Here is a 10,576-nt window from a genome sequence, read left to right as displayed (position 1 = left end):
CAAGTTCTGGTATATCACTGTAATGAAACGCTATTGTGCTGTAAGAAATGATGAGGAAAATTATTTCAGAAAAACCTGGAAAGACCATTGAACTGATGCAAAGTGAAGTGAGCAGAACAAGGAGGTCTTTGTACACAGTAACAGCAATATCGTAATAATGATTGACTATGAAAGACTTAGTTACTCCAATCAATACAATGATCTAAGAAAATTTGGAAAGATTCATGATGAAAATTGCTTTCCACTTCCTGAGAGAAAACTGATGAACTATGAGTGAAAATTGAGGTATAATTTTCTCACTTTCTTTACTTTTCTTGCTTTTCTTCATGATATAGCTGGATATGGAAATATGTCTTGCATTATTTCACATGTATAATGGGTATCATATTGCTTACCTCCTCAGTAGGTAGGGGAGAGGCTGAGAGAGGGAATTTAGAACTCAAAAAAAAATGTTAAATGAATAAATTATTTTTAAAAAGAAATTGTGTGAGATAAGACCCAAAGGTATGTGGCACACCTCTCCCTTCCCCCCCACAACTAGTGTGGATGGAGCTCTTGGTTTCTATGAGACCTCACGAGTACCTGGTCTGCTGTGGTCCTTGGAACTACATGATCCTTTAGCCGCCCATGAAGCTGGGCCACCCAAGGGGGGCCCAGAAAGACCCCAGGGAAGCACAGGGGCCAGACAGGACACTGGATGCCTGCTCCTTTCCCCAAGGAATTCAGCCCCAGAGCACCAGTCAGTTGCTGGAAGAGGGTCAAGACTCTCTTCAGAAGCATTTCCTGTCTGAGGAGAACATGGCTTCCCATTTTCCCCCTTCAGCCCGGAAAATGATCACCCCTACTGTGGTCCATCAGTAGCTTTCTCCATGGGCATTCCAGCCCCACCTGTGACCAGGCCTTTGGAAGACTCTTCATTCAACTGATGATCTTGGGGTCCTCTGCCCAGCCTCCTGCTGTCCCTGAATCCCCACTCAGAGTTACTCCTCTGGCAATATCCAGGAAATCAAATCCCAGAAACCCTTCAGCTGCTGAGCCTGGGGGGCTCTTAGGTATAATAAAACTCCCATAGTGGGGAGGCAATGGATCTCTCAACCTCAAGCAACTGCCCCTGTCCCTCAGTTGGAAATGGGCAGAATCTGGCCTTCTCTGGAAACCAGAGACTCAAAGACCAAAGAGGGTCTAGACACCGATATATTGTACACAGAAATAGAAAACAGCACCCTCAGATTTCACATAGGTCTGTTACACACATCCATGCACACATTGACAAGGTGGTAGAGGAAACAGAACAATAGACTGTTCACTGTGAGAAATACAGGGTAAGAAACATCTTAGAGGATGGGGTGGCTCTGATAACAGGGCATCTTTGTGAAAGCAAAATAAAGATTGGTGGGCAATGAAAAAAAGAGAAAGTATGCATATTCATATTCTGCATTAATAAATCAAAAACTATAAGCATAGCTAACAAGGTAAAGCTAGCTTGCTTCAAGAACAGCACAGTCAATAGGCCTACATATTAAACACAACTTAACTATAAGCAGTAGTATATATGCAAAACAATGAACAGGTATTGCTATAGCATGAATATAACATGGATCATAGTTAAATGAACATAACAGCAAAATTTTAAAAAATAAACATGCAGTAATTCACATTTGGAACAGAATTGGCAAGAACAAGATAGAGGAGGGCACTTGAATCTCTTCAGTTTTTCCTCTAGTCTCCTCTGGCTCTTGAATCTCTTCAGTCTCAGCAGTTGCTTCAGGCTGGAAACTGTACATTAATCTGGATAGTATGGTTGTTTTTATTAAATTGGTATGGCCCAACTATAACTAATTACTATTTCTCCAATTATTCAAATAATTCTTCATTACTTTAAAGAGCATTTTCTAATTTCATTTATATGTCTTCCACCTACTAATGTTTACCAACTGTGAGCTCTCACAGATGATCAGAGGGGTATGGTCACAGAATCCAGCATCGAATGCTAATGAAAAATATCCCACAAATCAACTTTGGCATATCCACAAAAAAAAAAAATCACTCATCGGTAGGATATTTGGAAATTATTTTATTCCTTATGTTCCTTCATACCAAGTTAAGTTGCTACGTTTTATATGTAGCCTTCTCTGATGCCTTCACTTGTTACTACTGTTCTCTCCTTATTGAAAATACTTTGTATATAGTAGGTATTTAATTTTCTATATATGTTGTATCCTTCTACTGAAATGATACTCTTTGAGAGCAGGTGCTATTTCACTTTTATTTGTTTATCACTAAGGTCAATCACAGTGCCTTGCACTGTGCAACAATATAGTAGGTGTTTAATGTTTGCAGAACCAGATAGAATTGAATAGAATTTGATGCCTCATTCTTCAGAGAGGTATTTGGCAGAAAACTTGTACGATAGTTATTAAGAGTTACTGAGAGGATTGACTCATTAATTTCATATTTTCTGGTGGAATATATATGTCTGATAGAAGGTGCCATATGTAGAGAGATTGGTTGATATTCATTAGATGAATTTGTCTTCAGGCTGTTCCTTCAGGCCATTTCATCAAAGGCTAACAAGAGAAGGGAAAAGGTATTTTTTAATATTGACAGTTGTTTATTGGTATTGAAGAAAAACTACTTTCATAAGATGTCTGAGAATTAAATTCTTTCCATACATTAAATTTGACTAAGGATCCATGATATCTGAATCAATTATTTTATTAAAAATGTCCCTTTGCTGGCACTGGGTACATACTGTTGCATTACCCATACTTGTATCTGAGTCACAGTCCTGGGTTTTAGTGCCAGGGAAAAGAGTAGTACTAGCACACCAGAGCTTTTGGCCACAGGGAAGTGGGGGATGCTGGTCACAGTTCCAGGGCAGAAGAGTGCTTGGGGTCACTCACAGACCAGAGCACAGGCCAGAAGAGTGGTAAACACATTTCTCCTTAAATCATTCCTCCTTGGAAGAACTATAAAGTCACAGAACCCCAGAACTAGCTCTGTAAACAGATGCACAAAAAAAAAAACCCTGAAGCTTGGGACAGTACCCCCTATACCCCAAGAGCAGAGCCAAATTTTAATATAAAGAGAAAAGTCAAGAAATAGTCTGAGAAAATTAGCAAGCAACAACAAAAAGATCCTGACCACAGAAACTTATTATGGTGACAGGGAAAATCAAAACACAAATTCAGAAGACAACAAAGCTACACCTGCTATATCTAAAGTCTCAAAGAAAAATGTGAATTGGTTTTAGGCCCAAAAATAATTCCTAGAAGAGCTCAAAAGGGATTTTAAAAATCACATAAGAGAAGTAGAGGGAAACTGGGAAAAGAAATGACAGTGATGCCAGAAAATCATGAAAAGAGAGTGAACCATTAGGTAAAGGAAGCACAAAAAAAAATAAAGAAAATAACAGAAAAGGCCTTAAAAAAAACAGAAAAGGCCAAATTATCAAAGAGGAACAAAAATCCACTAAAGGGAAGAACTCCTTAAAAAGCAGAATTGGCCAAATGGAAAAAGATACACAAAAATTCACTGAAGAAAACAACTCCTTAAAAGACAGAATTGGCCAAATGGAAAAGGAGGTATGAAAGCTTAATGAAGAAAATAATTCTTTAAAACTCAGACTTGAGCAAGTGGAAGTTAAAAACTCTCTGAGATATCAAGAAGGAACAAAATAAAATCAAAAGAAAGAAAAAAATAGAAGAAAACATGAAATATCTCATTGGAAAAATGACTGACATGGAAAATACATCAAGGAGAAATAATTTTAAAATTATTGGACTACCTGAAAGCCATGATTAAAAAAAAAGAGCCTAGACATCATTTTTAAAGAAATTATCAAGGAAAACTGCTCTGGTATTCTAGAACCAGAGACTAAAATAGAAATTGGAAGAACCCACTTATCACTTCCTGAAAGAGATTCCAAAACAAAAACTCCCTGAAATGTTATAGCCAAATTACAGAGCTCCCAGGTCAAAGAGGAAATAGTGCAAGCAGTCAGAAAGAAACAATTCAAATATCATGGAGCCACAGTCAGGATAATACAAGATTTAGCAGCTTCTGCATTAAAAGATCAGAGGGCTTAGGATATGATATTTTGGAAGGCAAAGGAGTTAGGATTAAAAGCAAGAATCACCTGCCCAGAAAAACTGAGTATAATCCTTTGGAGAAGGGAACCGATATTTAATGAAACAGGGTATTTTAAGCATTCCTGATGAAAAGGCCAAAGCTGAATAGAAATTTTGACTTCAAATACAAGACTCAAGAGAAACAGAAAAATGTAAAAAGGAAAGAGAAATCCTAAGGAATTCAGTAAGGTTAAACTGTTTACATTCCTACATGGGAAAATGATAGTTGTAAAGTCTGAGAACTTTCTCATTAGGGCAGTTAGAGGGAGTATACATAAAGAGAGGGCACAAGTGTGTGTAGAATATGATGGAATGATATCTTTAAAAAATAAAAGTGAAGGGTGAGAAAGAGGAACACACTAGGAGAAAGGGGAAGGAAGAGTAGAGTAAATGGAGTAAACTATCTCACATAAAAGAGACAAAAAAGGACCTTTTACAGTGAAGGAGGAAAGGGGGGAGAAGAGCACGCAAACCTTGCTGTCATTGGAATTGGCTTAAAGAGGGAATAATATACACACTCAGTTGGGTATAGAAATCTATCTTACCCTACAGGAAAATAGGAAGGGAAGGGGTTCAGAGAAGGGGGGCAGAGCAGTTGGCTGATAGAAGAGAGGGCAGATTGGGGGAGGCAGAGGTCAGATGGAAAACATTTTTAAGGAGGTACAGGGTGAAAGGAGAGAGTAGGATAAACATGTAGGGAAGTAGGATGGAGGGAAATAGAGTAAGTAATCATAACTGTGAAAAAAATTACAGCAAAGATCTCTGATGAAGGCCTCATTTCTCAATTTATAAGAATACAAATCATTTCTCAATTTGCAAGAATATGAATCATTCCCCAGTTGATAAATGGTCAGAGGATAGTAACAGGCAGTTTTCAGACAAAGTAATCAAAGCCGTCTGTAGTTATATAAAAATGCTCTAAATCACTATTGATTAGAGAAATGCAAATTAAAACAACTCCGAGCTATAACCTCACATCTATTGGAGTGGCTAATATGGCAGAAAAGGAAAATGACAAATGTTGGAGGGGATGTGGGGGAATTGAGACACAATGCATTGTTAGTAGAGTTGTGAACTGATTCAACCATTCTGGAAAGCAATTTGGAATTATGCCCAAAGGATTATAAAACCATGCACATCCTTTGACCCAGCAATATCATTACTAGGTCTGTATTCCAAAGAGAGAAAAAAGCAAAAAAGAAAAGGACTTATATGTACAAAAATATTTATAGCAGCTCTTTTGGTGATGGCAAAGAATTAGACATTGAGGGGCTACCCATCAATTAGGGAATGGCTTAACAAGCTACAATATATGATTATGTGAGAGATGATCTCTCAGAAGTGAAGCTTCCTTCTTGTTAATAGTCCTTGTATTGTTTTCAAAACCCTCCCCTGCTCAGACCCTGTTTTCAAGCATGTAGCAAAAATAATCACCCTACCCCCAACCTGAACTGCTTGCCCTTGCAAAACTTCCCTCCTTTTCTTGTCTCTGGGCAAACTTGTATAACTGCCTTTGCTCTTTGTTGCTGTGGAAGAAAGCCGTGAATAGATTGTGTGCCCCGAAGTCCAGCCAATGGGATAAGGGGAAGGGGGTTAGGGAGGAGGAGCTCGAGTTAGGGTATAAATAAGGCTTGCTTCCTGTAACCAACTCGTACTCTCCTGGCTGTCTCACAAGGCGACAAGGGGCAATACCATTTCTCATGAGAAAGCAATAAACTCCTTTTTGCCTTTCTTAAGAAAAGTCTCTGACTGATTATTACAAGGGGGTCACAAACACCCCACACAATTATGATAGAATACTATTGTGCTATAAGAAATGATGAGCAGGACTCTCTCCGAAAAACCTGGAAAGACTTACATGAACTGGGGAGGACTCTTCAGAGTGTTGGGCAGTTCAAAGCAGGAAACAAGAACTTGGAGCAGTATCACACTCAATGTGAAACTCTCCTCCCAAGGCAGGAGACCAAGCTAGAAATTTAATGAAATTACACCCCCCCAATCTTAGAGATGGGAAATGGGTACGATAGGATGGTACTTCTCTTTTTTGAGATGCTAGTGATCAAATAGACACATAAGGTTTAATGGTAATGTGTTACCCTGTCCACATCCTTCCTATCCCCTTCTTTCCAGTGGCAGGATTCCAACAATACAATATTTCTCCAATTTCACTTCACCACTTACATATCCATCTGACATACGTGGCTCATTCTCCTATCCATGGTCATCTTCTCTTCCAAGAAGGGAACAGTTGCAGGAAGCCCCTCTCACTTAGGTCATGAATATCTCAATAATTCCAGATGTCTCAAGGTAATGAAATGCCTACCTCATCTGGAAACATCTATTTCAGAATCTTTATTCAGTCACCTCTAATCAAGGGAAAACACAAAAAGCAGAAGCAAGAGCTGAGGACTTGGAATTCAGTTTCATGCTCACCTAGATCCTATGTGTATGTGGCCACTAAGCTGCAATTGGAAGGAGAGTAAGAAAGATATATTCTCTCCTCTTCTTTCCTCCTGCTCACTTTGGTATAAATTCAAGCATGAACTGATGAGTCCTGATATGCTCAGAAAAAGCAAAGGAAGGGTAGAAATGTTACCTGCTTCCTTTAAGCCTGCTGAGTGGGTGATTCTTGGTTCAGGTGCCAATCCTTTTTGGACTCGCTCCTATCATTGTGGAGACCAAGGGGCTAACTAGGAGCATCTTTTATCAAGGAATCAGAGCACATCTGAAAGTTCATGCTAAACCCCATAACCCCCATTATATTTGCTACTAAAATAAAGTGCTGCTGTAGAATTTTTTAATAAATAGGGGAGCATTGCCCTCATCTTTGGCCTCCTTAGATTGCATGAACAATAACAGTATTGCCAGGGAAATGGATATTAAAATATAGTGAGACAGTCAGCAAGCATTTATGTGCCAGACAAAGTATTGTTGATTCAAAGAAAAGCAAAAATATTCCCTATGCTCAAGGACCTTACATTCTTTCTAATGAGAGAGTAAACATGTAAACAAATCAGTATAGTAACTTTAGTAGCTTGCTGAGTGTTATGGATTGTACTATGAGCCATAATTGTTTTCTGAAATGGGTAGACCAATTCATAGCTATACCAACAGTATATCAGTGTGCCTATTTCCCAATAACCAATTGAAACATTTATTATTTTTGTCTTTTACCCTATTTACCAAACCAATAAGCATGAGGTGAAACCTCAGCTGTTTTAATTTGCACTTCCTTTATTATTCACAATTTGGAGGATTTTATCATAAGTTGTTGACAACGTCTTGCTCTTCTTTGGAAACTGCCTGTTCATATCTTTTGACCCTTTTTTATTGGGTTGCTTATTATTTTTCCATGGCTGTGTATAAGCAGTGATATATATATATATATATATATATATATATATATATATATATATATATATATATGTGTGTGTGTGTGTGTGTGTGTATAAATATATATATACATATATATATTTTATGTATATATATACACATATATATATTATATGTATATATATATATATGCAGTATTATTTTGTACATTATTATTGCCATTTAAGGCAACATAAACAGAATGGCAGTCAAATCTTTGAAGCATTAGTACAAAGCCTTATAATTTAATCTCCACAAGGACCTGTTGACAATACAAAAGCATCTTTGCCTTCAGGAAAATGACTTTGAGCGTGTCATTCCTGGTGCTATGAGCTGAAGGGATGTGAGTTGCTTATTAAATTGAAAAATCCATTACCTTATCGTCACCTTATTACATTCTGATGTAATATTTGGTTTCACAGAGTTCATATACCTACCTTTCAACCCTTTCATATTTTAATGAATGATGCCACCCAAACACAATATTTTAAGCCATACCAAGAAGGATCAATAAGAATATAAAATGTAAAAATTATGAGATTACCTTTCTGGGATATTCAAACTGGGCAAGATTCTTATTAAAATACCACATATAATTCTATATGTAAGAGGTTTACAAGCTTCTGGCCTGCGTTTAGCCAACATCCGATGGAATGAGACATTGCCAGTGCTTTCATGTTTTGATATGGTTTCACTTTCTCATTCTTCTATTATGTCTGGGAGGATAGGGATTGAGCAGATAAATATGCAGCAAAAGGACTTTCAAAGGAATCCATCCTTCTATCAGTCAATCAATCAGTAAGCATTATTAAGGGCTTACAATGTGACAGGCATTGTACTAAATTCTGGGATGCAAAGAAAGGAAAAGGGGAAAAAAAGTGACATTGTCCCTATCTTCCCTTAAGGAGCTTACATTCTAATGGGGAAGACAGTATAGAAATATATTCATAAAAAAATGGATAGATAGACAGACACATGCATATCTAGTCAATACGAATTAACCTTTTTAAAAAAAGGCACAGGGGATAAAGGAAGGACTGGGAAAGGCCTCCTACAGAAGGTAGGTTTTGAGTGCGGCAGAGAAACTAAGAGGTGGAAATGAGTGTTCCAGGACATAACAAGTGCAAAGGCATGGATATTTATGATGAAATGTCTTGTTTAAGTATCAATAGCAGGCCATTGTAGCTGATAGAGTGCATGAAGGAAAGGAAAGTATAACAGCCTGGAAAGGTAGTAAAAAGAGTCAGGTTGTGAAGGGCTTTAAATGCCAAATGGAGGAGTTTATATTTTGTCTTGTAGGTAATAGGGAGTTAATGGAGTTTATTGGGTGGGCCAAAGTTTGGGGGAGGCAATTGTGACGTGGTCAGACATGTGCTTTAAGAAAAGTACTTTAGGAGGCAGCTAAGTTGCACAGTAGATAGAGTACCAATTGGCCCTGAAGTCAGGAAGACCTGAGTTCAAATCTAGCCTCAGACACTTGACACTTAACTAGCTGTATGACCCTAGGCAAGTCACTTAACCCCATTGCCTAGCCAAAAAAAAATAAGTTAATAAAAACGAAAGTACTTTAGCAGAAGCTGAGTGGAGACCAGCTAGATTGGAAGGGGAAGAAAGGCAGGGAAACCAATTAGAAGGCTATTGCAATAGTCAAGGCAAGACACAAAGAAGCCCTTCTAGGGTGATGGCTGTGTGAACAGAGAGAAGGGGTTGGATACAAGAGTGTAAAGGTAGCAATGACAAGACTTGGCAACTTATAGGATATGTGGAGTGAGCAAGAGTGAGGATTTGAGGATAACACTAAAATTGTGAACCTTGGCAATTTGGAAGAATGGTGGTACCCTTGATAGTACTAAGAAAGTCAGAAGAGGGGAGTGTTGGGGGAAAGATAATGAATTCTGTTTTTGACACATTGAGTTTGAAAGGTCTATAGTACAACCAATTTGCACTGTCCAAAAGGAAATATAGGACTAGAGCTCAGGAGATATATTAGGGTTGAATATATAAAGAAGAGGAAGAGGAAAATAAAGGAATGATATGTTGTCAGCCAGGCATGCCTTTTCCTCTTGAGAGATTTGAAAACTTGAAGAGTTTTCTCCTGCCTAATCAGACATTAGATACTAATGGAACTATGCTACTGTGCCACTAGGAGGTATCAATACTGCTCATGCCTGGCTTGCAGAACTATTGTGACCTCTACAGCAGCAGCACAGGACAGATATAAAGGATTCAGGAAGCATTTTAATATTCCGTGTGATATTTTTATGTTGTAGACAAAAAAAGAAAAAATAACTTTTCCATCCAAGAGAATTCTGGTGATATCAATGTCAAAAATCAGAGAAGGGGAACACTAGATTTCCTTTCCCCACACCCCCAAGATCCATAGTAGAGATAAGGATCAAACCAACTACACAAGTCTGTGGGGGAGGTTGGTAAGAGGAAATTCTTGATTTTCTCTGGGCTTATAGCCCTTTCGGTATTCTTTCCTATGTAAATAAAATTGTTCTGTGGTTTGCCTTGAGCCAGTTAGGGGAGGTAGTAGGTGGGACACAGGATTTGTAGCCTGGTGTGCAAATTCTAGTTGAGAGGCATAACTGGGTCACTGGGTGACCTTGGGCAAATCACTAAATCTCTTTTGATTTCAGTTTCTTCAGCTATGCAAATTGGGCAAATAATATAGCTACTTCACAGAGCTATTGTGAGGCTGAAAGGAGAAAACATATGTAAAACACTTTGTGAACCTTTAAGTTATATAAATGCTGATAATGATGATGGTGATGATAATTAGAAACTTTATCCACCCAAGTTTCTTTAAGGAGAATTGGCATCTACTGACAGGGAAGTACCAGATAACGAAGTTCCCAGGTCCCACCTAGATGAGAAAAATAAACCAGACAAGGGAAGTATCCAAACTGGACTCATATCCTTTGTATCAGATGGAAATGTCTTATATAAGGCATAGCTCAAAAACATCTATCATCAAGTCGCTCTGACAAAATTTCTTTGGTGATTATACCCATTTCCTTCAACCAAACCTGATATAAGACAGTTTGTCATTCTCTTGTCCTTCTGGTCTT

General features: G+C 38.1%; 1 pseudogene; it reads left to right on the top strand.

Moving 5' to 3' along the window:
- The first annotated feature begins 609 nt into the window (after positions 1-609).
- Positions 610-1,298, top strand: LOC110208942 (host cell factor C1 regulator 1 pseudogene; annotated as a pseudogene).
- The last annotated feature ends 9,278 nt before the right edge of the window (positions 1,299-10,576 follow it).

The sequence above is a fragment of the Phascolarctos cinereus genome, unplaced genomic scaffold, assembly GCF_003287225.1.
Source record: "Phascolarctos cinereus isolate Bilbo 61053 unplaced genomic scaffold, phaCin_HiC Scaffold_5;HRSCAF=322, whole genome shotgun sequence".
Classification (NCBI taxonomy): Eukaryota; Metazoa; Chordata; class Mammalia; order Diprotodontia; family Phascolarctidae; genus Phascolarctos; species Phascolarctos cinereus.
Note: the sequence above shows the minus strand (reverse complement) of the source record. Positions and strands in the feature narration are given on the sequence as shown.